Raw genomic sequence first — 6,282 nt, 5'->3', positions numbered from 1 at the left:
CCCAGTGAGAGAAAGAGACCCAGAATCATCACAATAAAATACTCATGATTAGCATCCCTATAGGACTATTGCTTTCAAAGCCCTTTAGCCCCTTTGTCTGGCACACACTCAAGTTCACCAGCATGCTTTCCCACCCCCTCTGGTTTCCTTCATCCCCCATCACCTCAACCTTGTGGCCTGAATAGATTTTTTGCCTTGCCTCACACTGTGGGAGCTGCAGAGGCCAGAGTGAGCCCTGGAGAGTACATTGAAACTGCCGATTGTATTTTGTGTGTGTGTGTGTGTGCGTGTGTGTGCATGTGTGTGCACATGCTGCCTGTGATTGAAAAGGGTCTGTTGGGTTTAATTGACGCATTTGATTACCATGTTGACTCCCTCCCTGGAACTTTCCAAAATAGCCAGATGTACCAAGTGGACCACCTCCAGTTTTTGCCTTTGGTTTAAACTGCAGGCGGGGGACTGGGAATGGTGAGGATTATGTGGACGGGCACAATGGAAGGAAAACCTAAGCCTTGTTTCTATAGAGCTCAGCTGCCATCTCTTTCTACCAGGACACCAATTAGACTATCTCTGGCCTAAGAGCCCCGGGGACAGAAGTGAAAAGGCAGACTTGGAGGAAGCCAACTGTGCCGCTACTTCTGGAGGCCCCCTGCCCCTGGACATCCCACTCACCCACTGCCTCTTTTCACTGCTAGATGATCAAGAAAAATCAAATGAGAGAGCTCTTTTAGTGTTATTGTAAGAGGAGGAGATAATCCTTTCTCAGTCCACTTCCCCCTCTTCCTCTTAGCTCACATTGGGTGTAACTTTCTGGACACAGGTCTGGCCAGGGCTTTTGTCACAAAACTAAAGCTTAGACAAGCGGAGTAGAGTCTGATTCTTGTCTTCTACACAGTTGCAGAAATGTGATATTAGGCCCTTTGGCTGAGATTAGATGTCAACAACTCTAATTTAGCTTCAATCACACCACAAGTCATCGATGTATCGGCTATGAGCTGTGATGGTACAAGAATGGGTGAGACTGTTGATGCAGTGAGGGAAGTAAAATGCCTCATCAACCAGGAAGCAGAAGACTTGGATTCTAGTCCAAGCCTGCCTTGAACTGCCCTCCTGACCCAGGCCTCAGTTTTCTCACTTTAGCGATTGGATTAAATGCCTACAAGCCCTTCTGGCTCTCAAATCCTGCCTGGGGATGGAAGGGTCCCTGGAGGGATGAGAAGATTTGTATCATCTCTGCCCTCGGGCAATCCTAGGATTGGTAAAGGGAAGCGACTGTTTAGCTAATGATGACAGAGCTCTAGGCCAGAAGATCACAAAGCCAGCTTCATCCTAGGTGTTGACAAACTGTGTGACCTTAAAAAATAATTAACCTTTATATGCAACAAATTCTCTTTAGAAGGCATAAACCCACCCTCCACAGTTCTTCAAGTTTTCTCTGAAGAAAATCATTAGTGTAAATGAAATAACTAGCTAAGTTTTCCTTTTGGCTTTGCTGACACAGACTTGCACCATCTCAGACAGCAGAGGGAGAATCTATTAAGAATTATCTACCACAAGGGCTTGCGTGTGCTCCATAGAGGCATTTTCCCCGAGTGGCTATTGGTCAATGGCTCTCCAACTGTTTGTATAATAGAATCATGGTTTTTTGGTTAGTTCAGATTCTTGTTGATTGTGTTTGGAGATTCTGATTCAGTGGCTCTTGGGCAGAACTTGGCAACCTGTACTTTGAAAAAAGCTGATAAAGCTGTATGGGTAATTTGAATGCTTATCCAGGGATAAGAGGCACTGCTTTATACGTTCAGGTCAACAAATTTTCGTTGATGCTGTGACTGTACGGAATATAAAAAATAGGTAAGGGTTGGTCTGGCCTTGGTTTTCTAGAAAATTCCAGCAACTTTTGCTACCAAGGGAGGCAGATGTGAATGCAATGGACTGTAATTAGGTAAAACCAATTAGAATAGAGAAGTGAAAAATCAGAATGGAGGCAACTTGTGAACAATTAGCATGACTAAACCAGTATATTGTCAGGCAAGATATACTTCTGGCTGTAATCCTTTGATGAGTACTCCATTCCTCTTGGTGAGGCCTCAGAAGAGTAATATTAGAGCTGAGCCTTGAAGGATGAGGAGGGCATAGATGTATCTTTGAACTTGCTTAGCTTAAAGTAATTATAGAAGGATAAACTAATGAAGGATAAATCATAAAAATAACATCTTTACCTTCAGAAGGAGAGAGGGAATAGAGTGGAGGAGACCAGGATAGGCACTAGACTTCTTTGAATATACTATGGTGTTTTTTTTTGTTTTTTTGTTTTTTTTTGAGGAAGATTAGCCCTGAGCTAACATCCACTGCCAATCTTCCACTTTTTGCTGAGGAAGACTGGCCCTGAGTTAACATCCGTGCCCATCTTCCTCTACTTTATATGTGGGACGCCTACCACAGCATGGCTCGCCAAGTGGTGCCATGTCCGCACCTGGGATCTCAACCAGCGAAATCTGGGCTGCCGAAGCAGAACATTCGAACTTAACTGCTGTGCCACCGGGCCAGCCCTATACCATGTTTTATAGATTTGTCTTTGGAACTATGTAAATATTTTTACATAATTTTAAAACAAAATACAAAAAAACAGTTCCTAAAACTTTAGAAAATAAAATGAAAGAAGAAAAAAGACAACTCAAATGTATATCCAGTTGAAGCATAACCAGATCAAGAAAATATTTCAAGTGACTTAAAAAAATAAGTTTAGGGGCTGGCACCACTTGGCAAAAGCCATGCTGTGGTAGGCGTCTCACATATAAAGGAAGATGGGCATGGATGTTAGCTCAGGGCCAGTCTTCCTCAGCGAAAAGAGGAGGATTGGCAGTAGTTAGCTCAGGGCTAATCTTCCTCAAAAAAAAAAGTATCTATTTTTTATATCCCTAGTGGGATATGCCCTAAGAACAAACCAAACTACAAAATGAAACAAAACATCAAGGTATTTTTAGCAATTGTATCGTTAGTGGTAGTGTTGATGTTGTTATCCTGAATTTGTAATATATGTGAAGTTGCATGTTATACATATACTGTTTTATGTGTGTGTGTTGTATACGAGTAATTCAATGAACATCATTGAGAACAGGGATTTTTATTATGGGAGAAAAGAAATGTGAGATAGATGAGGTGAAGAAAAACCTGTGGTTCTGCATTTGTATTGAAAGTATCATTATTAATTCAAGATGTACATTATCTTTAAAAAGTACATGTTTACTGGCTCTATCTATCAAAAAGACCTAAAAATAATGAATTCAGTAGCACAGAACACCTCTAACTCCCCGATTATGTTTTCTAAATACCATTTTCTCTTAAAAGGCAACAGGATTTCTTGAAGAAATGTCTGATTCCAGATCCAAGGCAGGAGATATAGAAGACAAGCCTGGAAAATCTTGTCATACCAGAAAGCAAAGTAATTATCAAACATTTCTAGTGTCATGTCAAAAGGACTCAGGAGCCTACTAGAATAGAGTCTCGTTGACTAGAGATGGGATGGTTTAAGCACCAGAAAGGATAATAACTGCACAGGATTGAAATTCACAACAAATATATTCACATCCATGAGTTCATAATGATACCTATACTGATCATTGAAGGAGCTCTCATTATTTTTAAATTGACAAATAGAAGGAAAAAGCAAGTGTTTATCCTGCTTCTCATGTATAATCTGTATTTCAGGGCTATCAAATAGATGAGGAGAAGTTTCTCTTCATAAAAGTATTATAGCTAACAAATGAAGAAAGAATTATAGAACTAGGATTTCACCATTTTGCAGCCCCTAACTATGGTTGCCAGATTTAGTAACTAAAAACATAGAACCCCCAGTTAAATATAAATTTCAGATAGAAGAATAATTGCTTAGTATAAACATATTTGGGATATCCTTACACTAAACAATCATTTGTTGTTTATCTGAAATTCAATTGTAACTGGACATCCTGTATTTTATTTGGCAACCTGACCATGAGTTAATAAATCTAGATAGCAATCATTGATGCTGCTAACATCACAACAAAAGAACCAAGCAAACATTGTGAACCTCCTGATAGAAATAGATACCACGACACATGAAGTAGTCTTGTTGAATTATTGAACTTGAATCAATCAAGCCTGCAGTTAGATCAATTTACAGGAAATACAGAGGGACAGAGGAACATATTAAATGATATGCTATCAGCATAATCCAGACTGTCAGAAACATTACACGACAAACGCTCTAATCTCATGACTAAAAAGCTGCAAGGGGAAAAGTAGTGAAAAAGAAGAGTTGAAGAGAGAACCTACAAATTAAAAGATACTTAAGAAACATATCAGCCAATTGCAATGTGTGGACCTTTATTCATATCATTTCCAACAGAGAGGGAGAAAATGTCAGAGAGAAAGAGAGAAACAGGTATAAGACAGTGGTTGATATTTGGTATTATAGAATTATTTTTATATTTTTGGGATACTAAATACTAAAATATTTAAAGATTAAATATCATTGGCTTCAGAATAATCAGGGGTGGGAGTTAAGTGGATGGAATGAAGATAAAGGAAGAATGACCATGTACTGATCATTGTTGAAGCTAGTGAAGCATTCATTATGCTATTTTGATATATGCGGGCTCCTTTACTGATATTTCTGCTTTTATACATATATAAAATTTTTATAATGAAAAGTTTTAAAAAATGATCTCTGTTGGTTGATTTGGTGGGATAGCAATATTCTAGGTGCTTAACTCACATGAGCTCATTTTAATCTCACAAATACCAAATGAGGTAGGTTTTTATCATTATTCCTGTTCTATAGATGAGGAACTGAGGCATAGACAGGTCAGGAAGGTTGCCGAAGGTAACCTTGGAGTAAATGGTAGAGCCAGGGTTTGAACTCAGGGAGCATGCTCCAGGCAGTCTAAACCCATGATCTTAACCACCAGTCATACCCTAAACTGGCAAAGTCGGTTCATCTGCCTTAGCATCTGGTTACCACTTGGGATGATGTGGTGCTGTGTGGTCCCACATGCTGTGCTATTGGCAGGGACGCTCTTGTCATTGGGGGTGTACTCTGTTGTGCAGGCATTCTAGCTTGAGATGGGCGGTCTGGCCATGTGGGCTTTCAGGTCATGCGTAATTACGAGATTCTGTGATTCTAAGTAGTATTCTTCCCCACTGAAGTGAATGTCCTGAGAGTGAGATGTGGCAATACTTCACCTCCAGGAGCTACGAAGGCAACTAGGAGAGAAATGAGTAATCTAGGATGAGGCATGGAATTCAGAGAGCCTGGAATTCCTCATACAGGGCCTTTCTCTCCCTTACCAGGCCCCTGCTCTGTGGAAGGCTGTCTGGGGATGGCATACCCTCTCCAGGTCAGATCGTTGGTTTGAGTATTTGCAAAACATTTTCATCAGCTGCTGGGCATAAACATGGTTCCTTTCATGAAGACCCACTCCACTCTCCAAGGAGATAGACAGTGCCTGGAATTGCTCTCATTTCCAACACTGCAATTCCTTCACTGTGGACCAAACCTTCCCCAAAGTGTAATCTTGCCAAGAGCTGGAATTCGAATGTCTCCCCTTGAAGAATGCAACTAAATTTCTCTATATCCCAGGTCTTCCCTTTCATTGTAAAGTCCCTTTCTCTTTTGCCTCACACACCTCTTCCAGTAGAAGGGTTTGGGGCTCACAATCAGGGGAACTGGACAGGAACTGGCTTCAAAGGGCAACATAGGAGGACTCCTAAGTTGTTACAGGTGCATTGGCTTTATCAATGTACAGGAAGGAAAGATGGGTTCATGTGCAAACCTGCTTTTTTTCAAATTGAGGACAATTTCATAGACTGGCTGACACATATGTACCATTTTTCATAACTCATAAGTATCTTTGAAGCTGCCAAGAATCAATTCCAGCTCTTTATTTGGATAAGATGGAAGTTTCAAAGGAAAGTTTTCCTTGGCAAAACGTATGTCTTGGCTCAAACCATCCAATGATGAAAATACCCAGACCAAAGGCAAGGCAGGGCTGCTTCTAATTACTAGGGTTGAGCTCTCTGGGAATAGGCCTCACGACATGCCTTGGATTGGGAGCAGACAGTGTTTCGATTGGCAAGCCAGGGGAAAAAGAAAGATCATTTCTCTGCTATTGGTGGACTCTCCCAATTATGGAAAGGTAATTCAAGTCTTTGGTGATTTTGGAAGTCTTCCCACTGGAAAATTCCCATTGACTTTTGGTATTTGACTCATTCTGGAGCATTGTGGAAAGAGTGGAGTCTAAG

The sequence above is a fragment of the Equus quagga genome, chromosome 13, assembly GCF_021613505.1.
Source record: "Equus quagga isolate Etosha38 chromosome 13, UCLA_HA_Equagga_1.0, whole genome shotgun sequence".
NCBI classification, from domain to species: domain Eukaryota; kingdom Metazoa; phylum Chordata; class Mammalia; order Perissodactyla; family Equidae; genus Equus; species Equus quagga.
Note: the sequence above shows the minus strand (reverse complement) of the source record.